This window comes from Schistocerca piceifrons, unplaced genomic scaffold (assembly GCF_021461385.2).
Source record: "Schistocerca piceifrons isolate TAMUIC-IGC-003096 unplaced genomic scaffold, iqSchPice1.1 HiC_scaffold_538, whole genome shotgun sequence".
NCBI lineage: Eukaryota > Metazoa > Arthropoda > Insecta > Orthoptera > Acrididae > Schistocerca > Schistocerca piceifrons.
The window spans coordinates 272,629-295,138 of NW_025728775.1; the positions used below are offsets into that span (position 1 = coordinate 272,629).

The 22,510-nt window shown below is 52.5% G+C and overlaps 42 non-coding genes across 42 annotated transcripts; 30 read left to right on the forward strand and 12 right to left on the reverse strand.

The window, feature by feature from the left end:
• Positions 1-3: 3 nt before the first annotated feature.
• On the forward strand, positions 4-76 carry Trnav-aac. The gene has a single exon. It is a non-coding gene; the product is annotated as a tRNA-Val (tRNA).
• Positions 77-269: 193 nt separating this feature from the next.
• On the reverse strand, positions 270-341 carry Trnap-agg. Its single transcript has one exon. It is a non-coding gene; the product is annotated as a tRNA-Pro (tRNA).
• A 488-nt stretch (positions 342-829) lies between these two features.
• On the forward strand, positions 830-902 carry Trnav-cac. Its single transcript has one exon. It is a non-coding gene; the product is annotated as a tRNA-Val (tRNA).
• Positions 903-1,060: 158 nt separating this feature from the next.
• On the forward strand, positions 1,061-1,133 carry Trnav-aac. The gene has a single exon. It is a non-coding gene; the product is annotated as a tRNA-Val (tRNA).
• Positions 1,134-1,326: 193 nt separating this feature from the next.
• On the reverse strand, positions 1,327-1,398 carry Trnap-agg. Its single transcript has one exon. It is a non-coding gene; the product is annotated as a tRNA-Pro (tRNA).
• A 488-nt stretch (positions 1,399-1,886) lies between these two features.
• Positions 1,887-1,959, forward strand: Trnav-cac. The gene has a single exon. It is a non-coding gene; the product is annotated as a tRNA-Val (tRNA).
• A 158-nt stretch (positions 1,960-2,117) lies between these two features.
• Positions 2,118-2,190, forward strand: Trnav-aac. Its single transcript has one exon. It is a non-coding gene; the product is annotated as a tRNA-Val (tRNA).
• Positions 2,191-2,383: 193 nt separating this feature from the next.
• Positions 2,384-2,455, reverse strand: Trnap-agg. Its single transcript has one exon. It is a non-coding gene; the product is annotated as a tRNA-Pro (tRNA).
• A 488-nt stretch (positions 2,456-2,943) lies between these two features.
• Trnav-cac lies at positions 2,944-3,016 on the forward strand. The gene has a single exon. It is a non-coding gene; the product is annotated as a tRNA-Val (tRNA).
• Positions 3,017-3,174: 158 nt separating this feature from the next.
• On the forward strand, positions 3,175-3,246 carry Trnav-aac. The gene has a single exon. It is a non-coding gene; the product is annotated as a tRNA-Val (tRNA).
• A 193-nt stretch (positions 3,247-3,439) lies between these two features.
• On the reverse strand, positions 3,440-3,511 carry Trnap-agg. Its single transcript has one exon. It is a non-coding gene; the product is annotated as a tRNA-Pro (tRNA).
• Positions 3,512-3,999: 488 nt separating this feature from the next.
• Positions 4,000-4,072, forward strand: Trnav-cac. Its single transcript has one exon. It is a non-coding gene; the product is annotated as a tRNA-Val (tRNA).
• Positions 4,073-4,230: 158 nt separating this feature from the next.
• Trnav-aac lies at positions 4,231-4,303 on the forward strand. Its single transcript has one exon. It is a non-coding gene; the product is annotated as a tRNA-Val (tRNA).
• Positions 4,304-4,496: 193 nt separating this feature from the next.
• Trnap-agg lies at positions 4,497-4,568 on the reverse strand. Its single transcript has one exon. It is a non-coding gene; the product is annotated as a tRNA-Pro (tRNA).
• Positions 4,569-5,056: 488 nt separating this feature from the next.
• On the forward strand, positions 5,057-5,129 carry Trnav-cac. Its single transcript has one exon. It is a non-coding gene; the product is annotated as a tRNA-Val (tRNA).
• Positions 5,130-5,287: 158 nt separating this feature from the next.
• Positions 5,288-5,360, forward strand: Trnav-aac. Its single transcript has one exon. It is a non-coding gene; the product is annotated as a tRNA-Val (tRNA).
• A 193-nt stretch (positions 5,361-5,553) lies between these two features.
• On the reverse strand, positions 5,554-5,625 carry Trnap-agg. The gene has a single exon. It is a non-coding gene; the product is annotated as a tRNA-Pro (tRNA).
• A 488-nt stretch (positions 5,626-6,113) lies between these two features.
• Positions 6,114-6,186, forward strand: Trnav-cac. The gene has a single exon. It is a non-coding gene; the product is annotated as a tRNA-Val (tRNA).
• Positions 6,187-6,344: 158 nt separating this feature from the next.
• Trnav-aac lies at positions 6,345-6,417 on the forward strand. Its single transcript has one exon. It is a non-coding gene; the product is annotated as a tRNA-Val (tRNA).
• A 193-nt stretch (positions 6,418-6,610) lies between these two features.
• Positions 6,611-6,682, reverse strand: Trnap-agg. Its single transcript has one exon. It is a non-coding gene; the product is annotated as a tRNA-Pro (tRNA).
• A 488-nt stretch (positions 6,683-7,170) lies between these two features.
• Positions 7,171-7,243, forward strand: Trnav-cac. Its single transcript has one exon. It is a non-coding gene; the product is annotated as a tRNA-Val (tRNA).
• Positions 7,244-7,401: 158 nt separating this feature from the next.
• On the forward strand, positions 7,402-7,474 carry Trnav-aac. Its single transcript has one exon. It is a non-coding gene; the product is annotated as a tRNA-Val (tRNA).
• Positions 7,475-7,667: 193 nt separating this feature from the next.
• Trnap-agg lies at positions 7,668-7,739 on the reverse strand. The gene has a single exon. It is a non-coding gene; the product is annotated as a tRNA-Pro (tRNA).
• Positions 7,740-8,227: 488 nt separating this feature from the next.
• Positions 8,228-8,300, forward strand: Trnav-cac. The gene has a single exon. It is a non-coding gene; the product is annotated as a tRNA-Val (tRNA).
• A 158-nt stretch (positions 8,301-8,458) lies between these two features.
• Positions 8,459-8,531, forward strand: Trnav-aac. The gene has a single exon. It is a non-coding gene; the product is annotated as a tRNA-Val (tRNA).
• A 193-nt stretch (positions 8,532-8,724) lies between these two features.
• Trnap-agg lies at positions 8,725-8,796 on the reverse strand. Its single transcript has one exon. It is a non-coding gene; the product is annotated as a tRNA-Pro (tRNA).
• A 488-nt stretch (positions 8,797-9,284) lies between these two features.
• On the forward strand, positions 9,285-9,357 carry Trnav-cac. Its single transcript has one exon. It is a non-coding gene; the product is annotated as a tRNA-Val (tRNA).
• Positions 9,358-9,515: 158 nt separating this feature from the next.
• On the forward strand, positions 9,516-9,588 carry Trnav-aac. The gene has a single exon. It is a non-coding gene; the product is annotated as a tRNA-Val (tRNA).
• Positions 9,589-9,781: 193 nt separating this feature from the next.
• Trnap-agg lies at positions 9,782-9,853 on the reverse strand. The gene has a single exon. It is a non-coding gene; the product is annotated as a tRNA-Pro (tRNA).
• A 488-nt stretch (positions 9,854-10,341) lies between these two features.
• On the forward strand, positions 10,342-10,414 carry Trnav-cac. Its single transcript has one exon. It is a non-coding gene; the product is annotated as a tRNA-Val (tRNA).
• A 158-nt stretch (positions 10,415-10,572) lies between these two features.
• On the forward strand, positions 10,573-10,645 carry Trnav-aac. Its single transcript has one exon. It is a non-coding gene; the product is annotated as a tRNA-Val (tRNA).
• Positions 10,646-10,838: 193 nt separating this feature from the next.
• Trnap-agg lies at positions 10,839-10,910 on the reverse strand. Its single transcript has one exon. It is a non-coding gene; the product is annotated as a tRNA-Pro (tRNA).
• A 488-nt stretch (positions 10,911-11,398) lies between these two features.
• On the forward strand, positions 11,399-11,471 carry Trnav-cac. The gene has a single exon. It is a non-coding gene; the product is annotated as a tRNA-Val (tRNA).
• A 158-nt stretch (positions 11,472-11,629) lies between these two features.
• Trnav-aac lies at positions 11,630-11,702 on the forward strand. The gene has a single exon. It is a non-coding gene; the product is annotated as a tRNA-Val (tRNA).
• A 6,236-nt stretch (positions 11,703-17,938) lies between these two features.
• Trnav-cac lies at positions 17,939-18,011 on the forward strand. Its single transcript has one exon. It is a non-coding gene; the product is annotated as a tRNA-Val (tRNA).
• Positions 18,012-18,169: 158 nt separating this feature from the next.
• On the forward strand, positions 18,170-18,242 carry Trnav-aac. The gene has a single exon. It is a non-coding gene; the product is annotated as a tRNA-Val (tRNA).
• Positions 18,243-19,215: 973 nt separating this feature from the next.
• Trnav-aac lies at positions 19,216-19,288 on the forward strand. The gene has a single exon. It is a non-coding gene; the product is annotated as a tRNA-Val (tRNA).
• A 193-nt stretch (positions 19,289-19,481) lies between these two features.
• Trnap-agg lies at positions 19,482-19,553 on the reverse strand. The gene has a single exon. It is a non-coding gene; the product is annotated as a tRNA-Pro (tRNA).
• A 488-nt stretch (positions 19,554-20,041) lies between these two features.
• On the forward strand, positions 20,042-20,114 carry Trnav-cac. Its single transcript has one exon. It is a non-coding gene; the product is annotated as a tRNA-Val (tRNA).
• Positions 20,115-20,272: 158 nt separating this feature from the next.
• On the forward strand, positions 20,273-20,345 carry Trnav-aac. The gene has a single exon. It is a non-coding gene; the product is annotated as a tRNA-Val (tRNA).
• Positions 20,346-21,318: 973 nt separating this feature from the next.
• Trnav-aac lies at positions 21,319-21,391 on the forward strand. The gene has a single exon. It is a non-coding gene; the product is annotated as a tRNA-Val (tRNA).
• Positions 21,392-22,364: 973 nt separating this feature from the next.
• On the forward strand, positions 22,365-22,437 carry Trnav-aac. Its single transcript has one exon. It is a non-coding gene; the product is annotated as a tRNA-Val (tRNA).
• Positions 22,438-22,510: the final 73 nt, after the last annotated feature.

Below are 22,510 nucleotides of genomic sequence, written 5' to 3' on the forward strand. Positions count from 1 at the left end.
GTAGTTTCCGTGGTGTAGCGGTTATCACGTCTGCCTAACACGCAGATGGTCCCCGGTTCGATCCCGGGCGGAAACACTTTTTCATCACTTTAAACAAGACATACCGACAAGCATTTGCCACGTTCTGTACCTAAAGCTTGGCAATCACCTTCATACGTCGGACCAGACGGTCATTTCTTTACACCAAGTATGAAATTCACTTTACACTGACGGGCAGCTTTTTGCGCTGACTCAGCCACCTACGTGCGACCAGTTTGCACAAAACGCTAGGGCTCGTCCGGGATTTGAACCCGGGACCTCCTGCACCCTAAGCAGGAATCATACCCCTAGACCAACGAGCCCTGTGACAGCGTGAACGCCAATTATTTCAGCAAACTGCATCCCTCGAAGTCGTCCAGGGTGCTCTTTGAATCTGGTGCGGCTGGCGGGATGGGGAAGGTGCTTTCTGCCGGCAGTGCTGTTCTTCGACAGACTGTGTGGCGACACCGTGGGTCACGGGCAGCACCGTTCTCGGAGGTGCCGTGGCCCGCGGTCGGCGGCCTTCCAGGGCTATTGGCATCTTCATGTAGAGCTGCCGCCGGGTGCGCACTGCCTGCTGCTAAGGAGGTGATTGTTTTTGCTGATGTGACTTGCAATAACGACTGCGCGAAACGCAGCTATCTCGTTGGGGATGCTACGACATACACCCTCTCGAGCACCCCGAATACTTGTTGAGCCCTCGGCTACGATGGGTTTCAGGCTGTCAAATGAACTATGGTGTGTGCATGCGCGGACGGGAGAAAGGCTGAGGCGTCTTCGAGTGTACAAGGATGGACAGAGCGTATCCGTCGTTTCCGTAGTGTAGCGGTTATCACGTCTGCTTCACACGCAGAAGGTCCCCGGTTCGATCCCGGGCGGGATCAGTATTTTCCTGCCTATGTCGCATACTACTCGAGTGAGCCACGTCGTGTGTGGATCTGCTACATGTACCTTCGTCATGCAAGTGCCGCATTTACTGAATTTTTAAGTTACGATGGCAACCTTGCTACAAGTTCTCTGAGAAGCAAGAACGAAAGCAGTAGTTTCCGTGGTGTAGCGGTTATCACGTCTGCCTAACACGCAGATGGTCCCCGGTTCGATCCCGGGCGGAAACACTTTTTCATCACTTTAAACAAGTCATACCGACAAGCATTTGCCACGTTCTGTACCTAAAGCTTGGCAATCACCTTCATACGTCGGACCAGACGGTCATTTCTTTACACCAAGTATGAAATTCACTTTACACTGACGGGCAGCTTTTTGCGCTGACTCAGCCACCTACGTGCGACCAGTTTGCACAAAACGCTAGGGCTCGTCCGGGATTTGAACCCGGGACCTCCTGCACCCTAAGCAGGAATCATACCCCTAGACCAACGAGCCCTGTGACAGCGTGAACGCCAATTATTTCAGTAAACTGCATCCCTCGAAGTCGTCCAGGGTGCTCTTTGAATCTGGTGCGGCTGGCGGGATGGGGAAGGTGCTTTCTGCCGGCAGTGCTGTTCTTCGACAGACTGTGTGGCGACACCGTGGGTCACGGGCAGCAACCTTCTCGGAGGTGCCGTGGCCCGCGGTCGGCGGCCTTCCAGGGCTATTGGCATCTTCATGTAGAGCTGCCGCCGGGTGCGCACTGCCTGCTGCTAAGGAGGTGATTGTTTTTGCTGATGTGACTTGCAATAACGACTGCGCGAAACGCCGCTATCTCGTTGGGGATGCTATGACATACACCCTCTCGAGCACCCCGAATACTTGTTGAGCCCTCGGCTACAATGCGTTTCAGGCTGTCAAATGAACTATGGTGTGTGCATGCGCGGACGGGAGAAAGGCTGAGGCGTCTTCGAGTGTACAAGGATGGACAGAGCGTATCCGTCGTTTCCGTAGTGTAGCGGTTATCACGTCTGCTTCACACGCAGAAGGTCCCCGGTTCGATCCCGGGCGGGAACAGTATTTTCCTGCCTATGTCGCATACTACTCGAGTGAGCCACGTCGTGTGTGGATCTGCTACATGTACCTTCGTCATGCAAGTGCCGCATTTACTGAATTTTTAAGTTACGATGGCAACCTTGCTACAAGTTCTCTGAGAAGCAAGAACGAAAGCAGTAGTTTCCGTGGTGTAGCGGTTATCACGTCTGCCTAACACGCAGAAGGTCCCCGGTTCGATCCCGGGCGGAAACACTTTTTCATCACTTTAAACAAGACATACCGACAAGCATTTGCCACGTTCTGTACCTAAAGCTTGGCAATCACCTTCATACGTCGGACCAGACGGTCATTTCTTTACACCAAGTATGAAATTCACTTTACACTGACGGGCAGCTTTTTGCGCTGACTCAGCCACCTACGTGCGACCAGTTTGCACAAAACGCTAGGGCTCGTCCGGGATTTGAACCCGGGACCTCCTGCACCCTAAGCAGGAATCATACCCCTAGACCAACGAGCCCTGTGACAGCGTGAACGCCAATTATTTCAGCAAACTGCATCCCTCGAAGTCGTCCAGGGTGCTCTTTGAATCTGGTGCGGCTGGCGGGATGGGGAAGGTGCTTTCTGCCGGCAGTGCTGTTCTTCGACAGACTGTGTGGCGACACCGTGGGTCACGGGCAGCACCGTTCTCGGAGGTGCCGTGGCCCGCGGTCGGCGGCCTTCCAGGGCTATTGGCATCTTCATGTAGAGCTGCCGCCGGGTGCGCACTGCCTGCTGCTAAGGAGGTGATTGTTTTTGCTGATGTGACTTGCAATAACGACTGCGCGAAACGCCGCTATCTCGTTGGGGATGCTACGACATACACCCTCTCGAGCACCCCGAATACTTGTTGAGCCCTCGGCTACAATGCGTTTCAGGCTGTCAAATGAACTATGGTGTGTGCATGCGCGGACGGGAGAAAGGCTGAGGCGTCTTCGAGTGTACAAGGATGGACAGAGCGTATCCGTCGTTTCCGTAGTGTAGCGGTTATCACGTCTGCTTCACACGCAGAAGGTCCCCGGTTCGATCCCGGGCGGGAACAGTATTTTCCTGCCTATGTCGCATACTACTCGAGTGAGCCACGTCGTGTGTGGATCTGCTACATGTACCTTCGTCATGCAAGTGCCGCATTTACTGAATTTTTAAGTTACGATGGCAACCTTGCTACAAGTTCTCTGAGAAGCAAGAACGAAAGCAGTAGTTTCCGTGGTGTAGCGGTTATCACGTCTGCCTAACACGCAGATGGACCCGGTTCGATCCCGGGCGGAAACACTTTTTCATCACTTTAAACAAGACATACCGACAAGCATTTGCCACGTTCTGTACCTAAAGCTTGGCAATCACCTTCATACGTCGGACCAGACGGTCATTTCTTTACACCAAGTATGAAATTCACTTTACACTGACGGGCAGCTTTTTGCGCTGACTCAGCCACCTACGTGCGACCAGTTTGCACAAAACGCTAGGGCTCGTCCGGGATTTGAACCCGGGACCTCCTGCACCCTAAGCAGGAATCATACCCCTAGACCAACGAGCCCTTTGACAGCGTGAACGCCAATTATTTCAGCAAACTGCATCCCTCGAAGTCGTCCAGGGTGCTCTTTGAATCTGGTGCGGCTGGCGGGATGGGGAAGGTGCTTTCTGCCGGCAGTGCTGTTCTTCGACAGACTGTGTGGCGACACCGTGGGTCACGGGCAGCACCGTTCTCGGAGGTGCCGTGGCCCGCGGTCGGCGGCCTTCCAGGGCTATTGGCATCTTCATGTAGAGCTGCCGCCGGGTGCGCACTGCCTGCTGCTAAGGAGGTGATTGTTTTGGCTGATGTGACTTGCAATAACGACTGCGCGAAACGCCGCTATCTCGTTGGGGATGCTATGACATACACCCTCTCGAGCACCCCGAATACTTGTTGAGCCCTCGGCTACAATGCGTTTCAGGCTGTCAAATGAACTATGGTGTGTGCATGCGCGGACGGGAGAAAGGCTGAGGCGTCTTCGAGTGTACAAGGATGGACAGAGCGTATCCGTCGTTTCCGTAGTGTAGCGGTTATCACGTCTGCTTCACACGCAGAAGGTCCCCGGTTCGATCCCGGGCGGGAACAGTATTTTCCTGCCTATGTCGCATACTACTCGAGTGAGCCACGTCGTGTGTGGATCTGCTACATGTACCTTCGTCATGCAAGTGCCGCATTTACTGAATTTTTAAGTTACGATGGCAACCTTGCTACAAGTTCTCTGAGAAGCAAGAACGAAAGCAGTAGTTTCCGTGGTGTAGCGGTTATCACGTCTGCCTAACACACAGATGGTCCCCGGTTCGATCCCGGGCGGAAACACTTTTTCATCACTTTAAACAAGACATACCGACAAGCATTTGCCACGTTCTGTACCTAAAGCTTGGCAATCACCTTCATACGTCGGACCAGACGGTCATTTCTTTACACCAAGTATGAAATTCACTTTACACTGACGGGCAGCTTTTTGCGCTGACTCAGCCACCTACGTGCGACCAGTTTGCACAAAACGCTAGGGCTCGTCCGGGATTTGAACCCGGGACCTCCTGCACCCTAAGCAGGAATCATACCCCTAGACCAACGAGCCCTGTGACAGCGTGAACGCCAATTATTTCAGCAAACTGCATCCCTCGAAGTCGTCCAGGGTGCTCTTTGAATCTGGTGCGGCTGGCGGGATGGGGAAGGTGCTTTCTGCCGGCAGTGCTGTTCTTCGACAGACTGTGTGGCGACACCGTGGGTCACGGGCAGCACCGTTCTCGGAGGTGCCGTGGCCCGCGGTCGGCGGCCTTCCAGGGCTATTGGTATCTTCATGTAGAGCTGCCGCCGGGTGCGCACTGCCTGCTGCTAAGGAGGTGATTGTTTTTGCTGATGTGACTTGCAATAACGACTGCGCGAAACGCAGCTATCTCGTTGGGGATGCTACGACATACACCCTCTCGAGCACCCCGAATACTTGTTGAGCCCTCGGCTACGATGGGTTTCAGGCTGTCAAATGAACTATGGTGTGTGCATGCGCGGACGGGAGAAAGGCTGAGGCGTCTTCGAGTGTACAAGGATGGACAGAGCGTATCCGTCGTTTCCGTAGTGTAGCGGTTATCACGTCTGCTTCACACGCAGAAGGTCCCCGGTTCGATCCCGGGCGGGATCAGTATTTTCCTGCCTATGTCGCATACTACTCGAGTGAGCCACGTCGTGTGTGGATCTGCTACATGTACCTTCGTCATGCAAGTGCCGCATTTACTGAATTTTTAAGTTACGATGGCAACCTTGCTACAAGTTCTCTGAGAAGCAAGAACGAAAGCAGTAGTTTCCGTGGTGTAGCGGTTATCACGTCTGCCTAACACGCAGATGGTCCCCGGTTCGATCCCGGGCGGAAACACTTTTTCATCACTTTAAACAAGACATACCGACAAGCATTTGCCACGTTCTGTACCTAAAGCTTGGCAATCACCTTCATACGTCGGACCAGACGGTCATTTCTTTACACCAAGTATGAAATTCACTTTACACTGACGGGCAGCTTTTTGCGCTGACTCAGCCACCTACGTGCGACCAGTTTGCACAAAACGCTAGGGCTCGTCCGGGATTTGCACCCGGGACCTCCTGCACCCTAAGCAGGAATCATACCCCTAGACCAACGAGCCCTGTGACAGCGTGAACGCCAATTATTTCAGCAAACTGCATCCCTCGAAGTCGTCCAGGGTGCTCTTTGAATCTGGTGCGGCTGGCGGGATGGGGAAGGTGCTTTCTGCCGGCGGTGCTGTTCTTCGACAGACTGTGTGGCGACACCGTGGGTCACGGGCAGCACCGTTCTCGGAGGTGCCGTGGCCCGCGGTCGGCGGCCTTCCAGGGCTATTGGCATCTTCATGTAGAGCTGCCGCCGGGTGCGCACTGCCTGCTGCTAAGGAGGTGATTGTTTTTGCTGATGTGACTTGCAATAACGACTGCGCGAAACGCCGCTATCTCGTTGGGGATGCTATGACATACACCCTCTCGAGCACCCCGAATACTTGTTGAGCCCTCGGCTACAATGCGTTTCAGGCTGTCAAATGAACTATGGTGTGTGCATGCGCGGACGGGAGAAAGGCTGAGGCGTCTTCGAGTGTACAAGGATGGACAGAGCGTATCCGTCGTTTCCGTAGTGTAGCGGTTATTATGTCTGCTTCACACGCAGAAGGTCCCCGGTTCGATCCCGGGCGGGAACAGTATTTTCCTGCCTATGTCGCATACTACTCGAGTGAGCCACGTCGTGTGTGGATCTGCTACATGTACCTTCGTCATGCAAGTGCCGCATTTACTGAATTTTTAAGTTACGATGGCAACCTTGCTACAAGTTCTCTGAGAAGCAAGAACGAAAGCAGTAGTTTCCGTGGTGTAGCGGTTATCACGTCTGCCTAACACGCAGAAGGTCCCCGGTTCGATCCCGGGCGGAAACACTTTTTCATCACTTTAAACAAGACATACCGACAAGCATTTGCCACGTTCTGTACCTAAAGCTTGGCAATCACCTTCATACGTCGGACCAGACGGTCATTTCTTTACACCAAGTATGAAATTCACTTTACACTGACGGGCAGCTTTTTGCGCTGACTCAGCCACCTACGTGCGACCAGTTTGCACAAAACGCTAGGGCTCGTCCGGGATTTGAACCCGGGACCTCCTGCACCCTAAGCAGGAATCATACCCCTAGGCCAACGAGCCCTGTGATAGCGTGAACGCCAATTATTTCAGCAAACTGCATCCCTCGAAGTCGTCCAGGGTGCTCTTTGAATCTGGTGCGGCTGGCGGGATGGGGAAGGTGCTTTCTGCCGGCAGTGCTGTTCTTCGACAGACTGTGTGGCGACACCGTGGGTCACGGGCAGCACCGTTCTCGGAGGTGCCGTGGCCCGCGGTCGGCGGCCTTCCAGGGCTATTGGCATCTTCATGTAGAGCTGCCGCCGGGTGCGCACTGCCTGCTGCTAAGGAGGTGATTGTTTTTGCTGATGTGACTTGCAATAACGACTGCGCGAAACGCAGCTATCTCGTTGGGGATGCTACGACATACACCCTCTCGAGCACCCCGAATACTTGTTGAGCCCTCGGCTACGATGGGTTTCAGGCTGTCAAATGAACTATGGTGTGTGCATGCGCGGACGGGAGAAAGGCTGAGGCGTCTTCGAGTGTACAAGGATGGACAGAGCGTATCCGTCGTTTCCGTAGTGTAGCGGTTATCACGTCTGCTTCACACGCAGAAGGTCCCCGGTTCGATCCCGGGCGGGATCAGTATTTTCCTGACTATGTCGCATACTACTCGAGTGAGCCACGTCGTGTGTGGATCTGCTACATGTACCTTCGTCATGCAAGTGCCGCATTTACTGAATTTTTAAGTTACGATGGCAACCTTGCTACAAGTTCTCTGAGAAGCAAGAACGAAAGCAGTAGTTTCCGTGGTGTAGCGGTTATCACGTCTGCCTAACACGCAGATGGTCCCCGGTTCGATCCCGGGCGGAAACACTTTTTCATCACTTTAAACAAGACATACCGACAAGCATTTGCCACGTTCTGTACCTAAAGCTTGGCAATCACCTTCATACGTCGGACCAGACGGTCATTTCTTTACACCAAGTATGAAATTCACTTTACACTGACGGGCAGCTTTTTGCGCTGACTCAGCCACCTACGTGCGACCAGTTTGCACAAAACGCTAGGGCTCGTCCGGGATTTGAACCCGGGACCTCCTGCACCCTAAGCAGGAATCATACCCCTAGACCAACGAGCCCTGTGACAGCGTGAACGCCAATTATTTCAGCAAACTGCATCCCTCGAAGTCGTCCAGGGTGCTCTTTGAATCTGGTGCGGCTGGCGGGATGGGGAAGGTGCTTTCTGCCGGCAGTGCTGTTCTTCGACAGACTGTGTGGCGACACCGTGGGTCACGGGCAGCACCGTTCTCGGAGGTGCCGTGGCCCGCGGTCGGCGGCCTTCCAGGGCTATTGGCATCTTCATGTAGAGCTGCCGCCGGGTGCGCACTGCCTGCTGCTAAGGAGGTGATTGTTTTTGCTGATGTGACTTGCAATAACGACTGCGCGAAACGCCGCTATCTCGTTGGGGATGCTACGACATACACCCTCTCGAGCACCCCGAATACTTGTTGAGCCCTCGGCTACAATGCGTTTCAGGCTGTCAAATGAACTATGGTGTGTGCATGCGCGGACGGGAGAAAGGCTGAGGCGTCTTCGAGTGTACAAGGATGGACAGAGCGTATCCGTCGTTTCCGTAGTGTAGCGGTTATCACGTCTGCTTCACACGCAGAAGGTCCCCGGTTCGATCCCGGGCGGGAACAGTATTTTCCTGCCTATGTCGCATACTACTCGAGTGAGCCACGTCGTGTGTGGATCTGCTACATGTACCTTCGTCATGCAAGTGCCGCATTTACTGAATTTTTAAGTTACGATGGCAACCTTGCTACAAGTTCTCTGAGAAGCAAGAACGAAAGCAGTAGTTTCCGTGGTGTAGCGGTTATCACGTCTGCCTAACACGCAGAAGGTCCCCGGTTCGATCCCGGGCGGAAACACTTTTTCATCACTTTAAACAAGACATACCGACAAGCATTTTCCACGTTCTGTACCTAAAGCTTGGCAATCACCTTCATACGTCGGACCAGACGGTCATTTCTTTACACCAAGTATGAAATTCACTTTACACTGACGGGCAGCTTTTTGCGCTGACTCAGCCACCTACGTGCGACCAGTTTGCACAAAACGCTAGGGCTCGTCCGGGATTTGAACCCGGGACCTCCTGCACCCTAAGCAGGAATCATACCCCTAGGCCAACGAGCCCTGTGACAGCGTGAACGCCAATTATTTCAGCAAACTGCATCCCTCGAAGTCGTCCAGGGTGCTCTTTGAATCTGGTGCGGCTGGCGGGATGGGGAAGGTGCTTTCTGCCGGCAGTGCTGTTCTTCGACAGACTGTGTGGCGACACCGTGGGTCACGGGCAGCACCGTTCTCGGAGGTGCCGTGGCCCGCGGTCGGCGGCCTTCCAGGGCTATTGGCATCTTCATGTAGAGCTGCCGCCGGGTGCGCACTGCCTGCTGCTAAGGAGGTGATTGTTTTTGCTGATGTGACTTGCAATAACGACTGCGCGAAACGCAGCTATCTCGTTGGGGATGCTACGACATACACCCTCTCGAGCACCCCGAATACTTGTTGAGCCCTCGGCTACGATGGGTTTCAGGCTGTCAAATGAACTATGGTGTGTGCATGCGCGGACGGGAGAAAGGCTGAGGCGTCTTCGAGTGTACAAGGATGGACAGAGCGTATCCGTCGTTTCCGTAGTGTAGCGGTTATCACGTCTGCTTCACACGCAGAAGGTCCCCGGTTCGATCCCGGGCGGGATCAGTATTTTCCTGCCTATGTCGCATACTACTCGAGTGAGCCACGTCGTGTGTGGATCTGCTACATGTACCTTCGTCATGCAAGTGCCGCATTTACTGAATTTTTAAGTTACGATGGCAACCTTGCTACAAGTTCTCTGAGAAGCAAGAACGAAAGCAGTAGTTTCCGTGGTGTAGCGGTTATCACGTCTGCCTAACACGCAGATGGTCCCCGGTTCGATCCCGGGCGGAAACACTTTTTCATCACTTTAAACAAGACATACCGACAAGCATTTGCCACGTTCTGTACCTAAAGCTTGGCAATCACCTTCATACGTCGGACCAGACGGTCATTTCTTTACACCAAGTATGAAATTCACTTTACACTGACGGGCAGCTTTTTGCGCTGACTCAGCCACCTACGTGCGACCAGTTTGCACAAAACGCTAGGGCTCGTCCGGGATTTGAACCCGGGACCTCCTGCACCCTAAGCAGGAATCATACCCCTAGACCAACGAGCCCTGTGACAGCGTGAACGCCAATTATTTCAGCAAACTGCATCCCTCGAAGTCGTCCAGGGTGCTCTTTGAATCTGGTGCGGCTGGCGGGATGGGGAAGGTGCTTTCTGCCGGCAGTGCTGTTCTTCGACAGACTGTGTGGCGACACCGTGGGTCACGGGCAGCACCGTTCTCGGAGGTGCCGTGGCCCGCGGTCGGCGGCCTTCCAGGGCTATTGGCATCTTCATGTAGAGCTGCCGCCGGGTGCGCACTGCCTGCTGCTAAGGAGGTGATTGTTTTTGCTGATGTGACTTGCAATAACGACTGCGCGAAACGCCGCTATCTCGTTGGGGATGCTACGACATACACCCTCTCGAGCACCCCGAATACTTGTTGAGCCCTCGGCTACAATGCGTTTCAGGCTGTCAAATGAACTATGGTGTGTGCATGCGCGGACGGGAGAAAGGCTGAGGCGTCTTCGAGTGTACAAGGATGGACAGAGCGTATCCGTCGTTTCCGTAGTGTAGCGGTTATCACGTCTGCTTCACACGCAGAAGGTCCCCGGTTCGATCCCGGGCGGGAACAGTATTTTCCTGCCTATGTCGCATACTACTCGAGTGAGCCACGTCGTGTGTGGATCTGCTACATGTACCTTCGTCATGCAAGTGCCGCATTTACTGAATTTTTAAGTTACGATGGCAACCTTGCTACAAGTTCTCTGAGAAGCAAGAACGAAAGCAGTAGTTTCCGTGGTGTAGCGGTTATCACGTCTGCCTAACACGCAGATGGTCCCCGGTTCGATCCCGGGCGGAAACACTTTTTCATCACTTTAAACAAGACATACCGACAAGCATTTGCCACGTTCTGTACCTAAAGCTTGGCAATCACCTTCATACGTCGGACCAGACGGTCATTTCTTTACACCAAGTATGAAATTCACTTTACACTGACGGGCAGCTTTTTGCGCTGACTCAGCCACCTACGTGCGACCAGTTTGCACAAAACGCTAGGGCTCGTCCGGGATTTGAACCCGGGACCTCCTGCACCCTAAGCAGGAATCATACCCCTAGACCAACGAGCCCTGTGACAGCGTGAACGCCAATTATTTCAGCAAACTGCATCCCTCGAAGTCGTCCAGGGTGCTCTTTGAATCTGGTGCGGCTGGCGGGATGGGGAAGGTGCTTTCTGCCGGCAGTGCTGTTCTTCGACAGACTGTGTGGCGACACCGTGGGTCACGGGCAGCACCGTTCTCGGAGGTGCCGTGGCCCGCGGTCGGCGGCCTTCCAGGGCTATTGGCATCTTCATGTAGAGCTGCCGCCGGGTGCGCACTGCCTGCTGCTAAGGAGGTGATTGTTTTGGCTGATGTGACTTGCAATAACGACTGCGCGAAACGCCGCTATCTCGTTGGGGATGCTATGACATACACCCTCTCGAGCACCCCGAATACTTGTTGAGCCCTCGGCTACAATGCGTTTCAGGCTGTCAAATGAACTATGGTGTGTGCATGCGCGGACGGGAGAAAGGCTGAGGCGTCTTCGAGTGTACAAGGATGGACAGAGCGTATCCGTCGTTTCCGTAGTGTAGCGGTTATCACGTCTGCTTCACACGCAGAAGGTCCCCGGTTCGATCCCGGGCGGGATCAGTATTTTCCTGCCTATGTCGCATACTACTCGAGTGAGCCACGTCGTGTGTGGATCTGCTACATGTACCTTCGTCATGCAAGTGCCGCATTTACTGAATTTTTAAGTTACGATGGCAACCTTGCTACAAGTTCTCTGAGAAGCAAGAACGAAAGCAGTAGTTTCCGTGGTGTAGCGGTTATCACGTCTGCCTAACACGCAGATGGTCCCCGGTTCGATCCCGGGCGGAAACACTTTTTCATCACTTTAAACAAGACATACCGACAAGCATTTGCCACGTTCTGTACCTAAAGCTTGGCAATCACCTTCATACGTCGGACCAGACGGTCATTTCTTTACACCAAGTATGAAATTCACTTTACACTGACGGGCAGCTTTTTGCGCTGACTCAGCCACCTACGTGCGACCAGTTTGCACAAAACGCTAGGGCTCGTCCGGGATTTGAACCCGGGACCTCCTGCACCCTAAGCAGGAATCATACGCCTTTTTTTTTTTTTTTTTTTTTTTTTAATTTTTACCTGGTGGACGGCTGTGAGACCCGGAGATGAGCTGCGGCTTCTGGGCGCGACTGTAACGCTGCGCACTGGATCAAATAACACTGCACATTGCTGGTGACCCACGTGTTTAGTAGTGACGCAACTGCTAGGATGCAGCTGAACGTCCGCCTTCTGAGAGCGAGAAAATTTTCGCAGCCGGCAGGACTCGAACCTACGCTCCCAGAGGGAATCTGATTTCAAGTCAGACGCCTTAACCACTTTTTTTTTTTTTTTTTTTTTTTTTTACAGTACTGAAATTAAAATCCTAAAACATGACTATATAATGTAGACTGCTGACTGAAATAAAGATTAAAACACGAAAACTTCAGTCCTGGTGTAGAGAAGAAACATATATAAAGGCGGCAAATCCAGAAACAGTATAAAAGAAAATGGCTCACACAGGTGACCTTAGCCAACACCCTCTCTTTCAAATGTCAGGCGAAGCATATTGGCAAAATCATCTCGGAGGCCTGGCAATCGCAAGCGCTGCCAGTAAGCAGTAAGCATGTACTGCCGAAACGCTAGGTGTCCATCCTCTTCATGACAACTGTTGACAAAATGTACGAAATGGCCAATCAACCACATGACGGTATGGAGCTTCGTCCGCGGAAAAAAGGAAGAATCGGGCCGGACGATGATGTCAATAGTATAAGCGGCTTCAGCAGACCTAGTGACAAAAGCAAGTTGTTTCCTGAGCCAACGCCAATTAGCAAGGTGCCCACAGCAGGTGAATCGATGTTCAATGGTATCCAGGAGACCACACCGAGTACAGGTGTCCGTGTCAGAAAGACCAATACGGTGCAGTCGTACATTGGTGGGAACCAAATTATTTATTACCCTATACCACGTGGACGCCACGGCCATAGAGTGGATCGGCAGACTAACGTTCTTCCAGACGTTCCTCCAGGACACAGATGGAGACGCCAGTTCTATTGGATTGGGACCGGCCAGCCCCTCCCAGCGGGCAATCAAGCCCTTGGTCGTTGGCACCGGTCGCCGCAAGAAGACGTCACCGAGGTAACTCACCGCAATGTAAAATTCCCGAATGTGTTTCAACTTAAAATTTAGGCGTCCGACATCGACAGGTGGAGCAAGGCTCGCCGGACGCACAACAGTAAAAAGCCTGGATGTAATTGAAGTCACTTCTTGCGTAACAATTAGAGTCGTTCGGCGGACGTACAAAGCAGACGCCTTGCGAGTAATGTCAGAGAGGCCCAAGCCTCCGGAGAGACGCGGTTTCGTCATTACCTCGTAACGTAACTTGAATAGATGGCCCTTCCATATAAACCTGCTAGACAATTGGCGCAACCTTTTCGCCACCATCATGGGAAGTGGGAACAGCTGAGCAACATAATAAGCTTTACATAGAACGTAGGTGTCTAAAATTCTGACTTTTTGCAAAATGGTAGCAGAGCGCTGCTCATGGACCATCAGAGCCCCCTGTATCTTCTCGGTGACAGATTTCCAATTGAGAGCCGCCATTTTTAGAGGACACCGATCAATGATAATCCCCAAGGACGTATGGCGATCGACAAAAGTGGCCCAAGGGACGTCAGCATCGCGAAATCCTCGAATATCAAGGAACTTACATTTACCCTGATTGAGACGCGCTCCAGAGACACGACAGTATGCATCAACCGCCCCTTTCAACAACGGGATATCATCACGTTGACGGAGGAGAACAACGACATCATCCGCATATGGCTTAACAGAGAGCTTCCCACCAGAGAGGGACATACCCTGAAGCTTGAGAGCAATAGTCCGAAGCAGCGGTTCCAGGGACAATACGAATAAAGACATAGAGAGCGGACTACCCTGAGGCACTCCGCGGCGGATAGCAATGGGCGGCGTCAGCTGCCCATTGACTGACACCCGAGCTGTTATTCCCCTATACAAATTGCCAAGAACACCACGTGATGAAGCGTTAAAACCTATTGTACCTAAAAGACGATCTAAAAACACATGACTGACGTGATCAAAAGCCTTATAAAAATCAAGGAAGGCAAAGGCACAATGTACGTTTGTAACCGCCGCAACCGAGACAACATCCCGATATTCGGCTACTGGTGTCAGAATAGATCTATCATGAAAACAACATTGATGTGCACCAATCACACCCCGAAGCAGAGAAGACAATCGGCTATTGAGCGCTCTAGCAGCTGTCTTATAGTCAAAATTCAGCAATGTGAGCGGACGAAGATTGGCAGCAGATAAACGACCAGAGGACTTCGGGATTAAAACAATTTTCCCTACTTTAAAATCGGCAGGCACATCCATCCCCCTGACAATCTCATTTAAAATCTGCGTAAAAATGCCACCCAAAAGAGGCCAAAAACGGAGATAAAATTCTTTAGGCAGGCCGTCTGGACCCGGCGATTTACTGGACGGAGAGCGAGCAATAAAATCGAAAACATCATCTACTTGGAACTCCCGGAGAAATTCGCCGTTCGCGTCAGGCGCGATCGTCGCAGTTAGATCCCCAAAGACATCATCCGAAAGAGACTCACCAGAATCATCGGCAGAATATAGACTAGTGTAATACTGATGAAGAGCACGAACCATTTCCTCCTGTGCAATAAGCTGTCGCCCATCATCCACCGTAAGAGAAGAGATGAAGGAGCGACGACGACGAGTCTGATGCCGTAGCAGGTGGTACAAGGATGTCAGTTCACCTTCAACAAGAGAGTGAGGTTTCGACTTAACTCGCAGACCATCCATCTGTCGTCGTTTAAGGCTCAAGAGCTTGGCTTTAATACGACGAACATCATGGATCCGCAGTGGAGAGGTACCCGCCGCGTCATATAGTTCACGCAGGACAGAGTAGTAATATTCATACGTGTTCTTAAAATCACGCGTCCTAGCAGCGCAGTAGAAAATCAAAGTCTGACGAATCTTGGGCTTGGCAAACGCAGTCCACCAAACCAGCAAGGAGGGGTATCGCGGGACAGAGCGAAGACATCGCTCCCACACGCCACTTATAACATCATCCATAGCACTGTCGGCAAGGTGGGAAACATTTAACATCCACTGGGAACGATAAAGTTTTGCAGGTTGGCGACTAAGATTTACAGTTGCAGTAAAAGCACAATGGTCAGAAAAACTAGTAGGAATAACATCGACAGAAAGAATTTTATCACATAAAAAATCAGATAAATAGAATCTGTCGAGTCTACTGCATGAGGACGCGGTAAAAAACGTATATTTCACCAGCGTTGGATATTTGTGTTCCCAAACATCACGCAGATGCATCGTACGAACTAAGTCATGTAAATCACGGCAATAATTAAAATTGGGGGACTGGTCTGCAGGGCGTAAAACACAATTAAAATCGCCTCCGAGCAGGAGACTCCGAGGACTCTGGCGCAAAAGATAAATAAGCTCTTCTTTATAAAAGCGCGATCGAGCCACAGTGTGACCCGAACCAGAGGGGGCATACAAAACAACGAGGCGGAGATCAAAAAGACGACAACCAATCCCACGGCCAGAGTCAAGGAATTCAATGTCAGTAATAGGAATGCCCTCTCGAAAGAAAAGAGCAGTTCCTGTTGAATATTCCGGCGCGACATTAAAAACAGTTTGAAAGCCAGGTAGAGAGAGATCAGAAAACAACACTTCCTGCAAAAACACTACGTCCGCACAGGCGTCGTAAATAAACTGCCGCAAAGAGGCAATGCGAACGTCGGACTCAATACGGTTAACATTTAAGGTAAGAAAGGTGTATGCTTGAACCATAGAGAGAAAAGCGAGAAAACAAATCACCTACACCGACGCACCAGCGTCACAGTCCATAGCAGGGGTGACAGAGGCATCCGAGGGAGGGGGACTGCTACCCCGTTCCGCGGATCCCTTACGTTTCGGTTTTTTACGAACAGCATTAACGTTCGGCTGAACGCGTAACTTGCGTCGGCTGACGGGCAAGGAAACTTCAGCCGCCGGTGACGTAGGAGGGTCAAGTTCTGTATCCGACACCACCCGCGCCGGTCCACATGCGGGATCCGGGTTCGCGGGGGAAACATCCGACAAAACGGAATGGTCAACACCTGCACTAGCTTCCGGCAAACATGGACTGCACGGAGGCGAAACGTGAGCAGGAAGGTCCGAGGCCGCAGAGTTGGAAGGAAGCGGAGCAGCTCCGCTGGCAGAGGTATGGGGCAGCGAAGCAGGAAGTTGTCGCGGCTCCACTTGTTGTGACATCGAAGTCGGTTCGGAAGACGGCGCCAACAGGCCCGACCGACGACCCGACTCGAGAGAAGCTGCGTCGGAGGCCGGAGGGGCGCCAGCAGCCGCCACCGGAACCGCTACCTCAGGAGGGCAGGGAGCAGCTACAGTACACAGTGGCTCGGAGGATGCCGGTCGCTCGGACTGGGGCATCTCAGGGAGATCCTCATCCGTACTATTTCCATCGTGTGGGCGACGCCTCTTATTATTCAAAAGTGGCACACCCACCTGAGGGACAGACGGAACAACATCAGATTTAGCACGCAAAGGAGGAAATTCTGTATCAGGGGTGCGCAAAACCTGTGGAGGGGCGCTACTACCACTGGACTGTGCTACACCAAGAGCAGAACCACCTGCAACGAGGTCAGCGACCGTTAACTTGCGACGCTGTTCGAGAGAATTTTTTAAAACAAAAACTCTCCGCGGACAGTCGGTACGCACGTGACCACTTTCATTGCACAAAAAACAGTTGCCCACCTGACCACTATATGTTACATGGACACGATATCCACCGATCTGCAGGTGAGATGGAATATTCTGCTTAACGTGCATTTCGACTGAACGAATACCACTGTAACATTGCAGGCGATGTTGGCTTGACCAGCGTTCAAGGCGAATGCTCTTTACATCACCATACTTCTGTAGACCCTCCTTAAGATAGACATTATCCACCTCCGGTGGAAGGTTGTAAACACGAACATTGGTATACGTGATGGAAGCATTGGAAAGCAGCACGGTACTTACAGAATCATCCCGATGCCGAAAGAGAACTTGATGACCATATTTAGAAAGATTTTTATCAACCTGAAGTGGGTCCATAAACTTAACAAAGAAAACATACAGTTCGGTATCAAAATAAGCAGTGTGCACCTGATCCGAATGAACACCAAAGGTATCTACCAACCAATCATGAATCTCAAGAGAACTAGGTTGCACATGGCGGGTTGACTTGTCAAAAGCAAAACTAACTGTAGCCTGACGAGGAATAACCTGGGACGACATTTTCAAAATATGCGGTCGAAACCGCTACACAAAAAACACTGAAATAAGGACAGAAAGTAACACAAGGTACGAAACAACGACGGAGAAACACTCACAGAAGTTGCAACACAACACGTAAACAAAAACGATAGTCCACTATACGTAACGCTACGGCGGAGCGGAAGACTAGGCACGTCCACACTGCACGGCGTCTAAAGCGGAACTCTACCCCTAGACCAACGAGCCCTGTGACAGCGTGAACGCCAATTATTTCAGCAAACTGCATCCCTCGAAGTCGTCCAGGGTGCTCTTTGAATCTGGTGCGGCTGGCGGGATGGGGAAGGTGCTTTCTGCCGGCAGTGCTGTTCTTCGACAGACTGTGTGGCGACACCGTGGGTCACGGGCAGCACCGTTCTCGGAGGTGCCGTGGCCCGCGGTCGGCGGCCTTCCAGGGCTATTGGCATCTTCATGTAGAGCTGCCGCCGGGTGCGCACTGCCTGCTGCTAAGGAGGTGATTGTTTTTGCTGATGTGACTTGCAATAACGACTGCGCGAAACGCCGCTATCTCGTTGGGGATGCTACGACATACACCCTCTCGAGCACCCCGAATACTTGTTGAGCCCTCGGCTACGATGGGTTTCAGGCTGTCAAATGAACTATGGTGTGTGCATGCGCGGACGGGAGAAAGGCTGAGGCGTCTTCGAGTGTACAAGGATGGACAGAGCGTATCCGTCGTTTCCGTAGTGTAGCGGTTATCACGTCTGCTTCACACGCAGAAGGTCCCCGGTTCGATCCCGGGCGGGAACAGTATTTTCCTGCCTATGTCGCATACTACTCGAGTGAGCCACGTCGTGTGTGGATCTGCTACATGTACCTTCGTCATGCAAGTGCCGCATTTACTGAAATTTTAAGTTACGATGGCAACCTTGCTACAAGTTCTCTGAGAAGCAAGAACGAAAGCAGTGGTTTCCGTGGTGTAGCGGTTATCACGTCTGCCTAACACGCAGAAGGTCCCCGGTTCGATCCCGGGCGGAAACACTTTTTCATCACTTTAAACAAGACATACCGACAAGCATTTGCCACGTTCTGTACCTAAAGCTTGGCAATCACCTTCATACGTCGGACCAGACGGTCATTTCTTTACACCAAGTATGAAATTCACTTTACACTGACGGGCAGCTTTTTGCGCTGACTCAGCCACCTACGTGCGACCAGTTTGCACAAAACGCTAGGGCTCGTCCGGGATTTGCACCCGGGACCTCCTGCACCCTAAGCAGGAATCGTACCCCTAGACCAACGAGCCCTGTGACAGCGTGAACGCCAATTATTACAGCAAACTGCATCCCTCGAAGTCGTCCAGGGTGCTCTTTGAATCTGCTGCGGCTGGCGGGATGGGGAAGGTGCTTTCTGCCGGCAGTGCTGTTCTTCGATAGACTGTGTGGCGACACCGTGGGTCACGGGCAGCACCGTTCTCGGAGGTGCCGTGGCACGCGGTCGGCGGCCTTCCAGGGCTATTGGCATCTTCATGTAGAGCTGCCGCCGGGTGCGCACTGCCTGCTGCTAAGGAGGTGATTGTTTTTGCTGATGTGACTTGCAATAACGACTGCGCGAAACGCCGCTGTCTCGTTGAGGATGCTACGACATACACCCTCTCGAGCACCCCGAATACTTGTTGAGCCCTCGGCTACGATGGGTTTCAGGCTGTCAAATGAACTATGGTGTGTGCATGCGCGGACGGGAGAAAGGCTGAGGCGTCTTCGAGTGTACAAGGATGGACAGAGCGTATCCGTCGTTTCCGTAGTGTAGCGGTTATCACGTCTGCTTCACACGCAGAAGGTCCCCGGGCGGGAACAGTATTTTCCTGCCTATGTCGCATACTACTCGAGTGAGCCACGTCGTGTGTGGATCTGCTACATGTACCTTCGTCATGCAAGTGCCGCATTTACTGAATTTTTAAGTTACGATGGCAACCTTGCTACAAGTTCTCTGAGAAGCAAGAACGAAAGCAGTGGTTTCCGTGGTGTAGCGGTTATCACGTCTGCCTAACACGCAGAAGGTCCCCGGTTCGATCCCGGGCGGAAACACTTTTTCATCACTTTAAACAAGACATACCGACAAGCATTTGCCACGTTCTGTACCTAAAGCTTGGCAATCACCTTCATACGTCGGACCAGACGGTCATTTCTTTACACCAAGTATGAAATTCACTTTACACTGACGGGCAGCTTTTTGCGCTGACTCAGCCACCTACGTGCGACCAGTTTGCACAAAACGCTAGGGCTCGTCCGGGATTTGAACCCGGGACCTCCTGCACCCTAAGCAGGAATCATACCCGTAGACCAACGAGCCCTGTGACAGCGTGAACGCCAATTATTTCAGCAAACTGCATCCCTCGAAGTCGTCCAGGGTGCTCTTTGAATCTGGTGCGGCTGGCGGGATGGGGAAGGTGCTTTCTGCCGGCAGTGCTGTTCTTCGACAGACTGTGTGGCGACACCGTGGGTCACGGGCAGCACCGTTCTCGGAGGTGCCGTGGCCCGCGGTCGGCGGCCTTCCAGGGCTATTGGCATCTTCATGTAGAGCTGCCGCCGGGTGCGCACTGCCTGCTGCTAAGGAGGTGATTGTTTTTGCTGATGTGACTTGCAATAACGACTGCGCGAAACGCCGCTATCTCGTTGGGGATGCTACGACATACACCCTCTCGAGCACCCCGAATACTTGTTGAGCCCTCGGCTACGATGGGTTTCAGGCTGTCAAATGAACTATGGTGTGTGCATGCGCGGACGGGAGAAAGGCTGAGGCGTCTTCGAGTGTACAAGGATGGACAGAGCGTATCCGTCGTTTCCGTAGTGTAGCGGTTATCACGTCTGCTTCACACGCAGAAGGTCCCCGGTTCGATCCCGGGCGGGAACAGTATTTTCCTGCCTATGTCGCATACTACTCGAGTGAGCCACGTCGTGTGTGGATCTGCTACATGTACCTTCGTCATGCAAGTGCCGCATTTACTGAATTTTTTAGTTACGATGGCAACCTTGCTACAAGTTCTCTGAGAAGCAAGAACGAAAGCAGTAGTTTCCGTGGTGTAGCGGTTATCACGTCTGCCTAACACGCAGAAGGTTCCCGGTTCGATCCCGGGCGGAAACACTTTTTCATCACTTTAAACAAGACATACCGACAAGCATTTGCCACGTTCTGTACCTAAAGCTTGGCAATCACCTTCATACGTCGGACCAGACGGTCATTTCTTTACACCAAGTATGAAATTCACTTTACACTGACGGGCAGCTTTTTGCGCTGACTCAGCCACCTACGTGCGACCAGTTTGCACAAAACGCTAGGGCTCGTCCGGGATTTGCACCCGGGACCTCCTGCACCCTAAGCAGGAATCGTACCCCTAGACCAACGAGCCCTGTGACAGCGTGAACGCCAATTATTACAGCAAACTGCATCCCTCGAAGTCGTCCAGGGTGCTCTTTGAATCTGGTGCGGCTGGCGGGATGGGGAAGGTGCTTTCTGCCGGCAGTGCTGTTCTTCGATAGACTGTGTGGCGACACCGTGGGTCACGGGCAGCACCGTTCTCGGAGGTGCCGTGGCCCGCGGTCGGCGGCCTTCCAGGGCTATTGGCATCTTCATGTAGAGCTGCCGCCGGGTGCGCACTGCCTGCTGCTAAGGAGGTGATTGTTTTTGCTGATGTGACTTGCAATAACGACTGCGCGAAACGCCGCTATCTCGTTGGGGATGCTACGACATACACCCTCTCGAGCACCCCGAATACTTGTTGAGCCCTCGGCTACGATGGGTTTCAGGCTGTCAAATGAACTATGGTGTGTGCATGCGCGGACGGGAGAAAGGCTGAGGCGTCTTCGAGTGTACAAGGATGGACAGAGCGTATCCGTCGTTTCCGTAGTGTAGCGGTTATCACGTCTGCTTCACACGCAGAAGGTCCCCGGGCGGGAACAGTATTTTCCTGCCTATGTCGCATACTACTCGAGTGAGCCACGTCGTGTGTGGATCTGCTACATGTACCTTCGTCATGCAAGTGCCGCATTTACTGAATTTTTAAGTTACGATGGCAACCTTGCTACAAGTTCTCTGAGAAGCAAGAACGAAAGCAGTGGTTTCCGTGGTGTAGCGGTTATCACGTCTGCCTAACACGCAGAAGGTCCCCGGTTCGATCCCGGGCGGAAACACTTTTTCATCACTTTAAACAAGACATACCGACAAGCATTTGCCACGTTCTGTACCTAAAGCTTGGCAATCACCTTCATACGTCGGACCAGACGGTCATTTCTTTACACCAAGTATGAAATTCACTTTACACTGACGGGCAGCTTTTTGCGCTGACTCAGCCACCTACGTGCGACCAGTTTGCACAAAACGCTAGGGCTCGTCCGGGATTTGCACCCGGGACCTCCTGCACCCTAAGCAGGAATCGTACCCCTAGACCAACGAGCCCTGTGACAGCGTGAACGCCAATTATTACAGCAAACTGCATCCCTCGAAGTCGTCCAGGGTGCTCTTTGAATCTGCTGCGGCTGGCGGGATGGGGAAGGTGCTTTCTGCCGGCAGTGCTGTTCTTCGATAGACTGTGTGGCGACACCGTGGGTCACGGGCAGCACCGTTCTCGGAGGTGCCGTGGCCCGCGGTCGGCGGCCTTCCAGGGCTATTGGCATCTTCATGTAGAGCTGCCGCCGGGTGCGCACTGCCTGCTGCTAAGGAGGTGATTGTTTTTGCTGATGTGACTTGCAATAACGACTGCGCGAAACGCCGCTATCTCGTTGGGGATGCTACGACATACACCCTCTCGAGCACCCCGAATACTTGTTGAGCCCTCGGCTACGATGGGTTTCAGGCTGTCAAATGAACTATGGTGTGTGCATGCGCGGACGGGAGAAAGGCTGAGGCGTCTTCGAGTGTACAAGGATGGACAGAGCGTATCCGTCGTTTCCGTAGTGTAGCGGTTATCACGTCTGCTTCACACGCAGAAGGTCCCCGGGCGGGAACAGTATTTTCCTGCCTATGTCGCATACTACTCGAGTGAGCCACGTCGTGTGTGGATCTGCTACATGTACCTTCGTCATGCAAGTGCCGCATTTACTGAATTTTTAAGTTACGATGGCAACCTTGCTACAAGTTCTCTGAGAAGCAAGAACGAAAGCAGTGGTTTCCGTGGTGTAGCGGTTATCACGTCTGCCTAACACGCAGAAGGTCCCCGGTTCGATCCCGGGCGGAAACACTTTTTCATCACTTTAAACAAGACATACCGACAAGCATTTGCCACGTTCTGTACCTAAAGCTTGGCAATCACC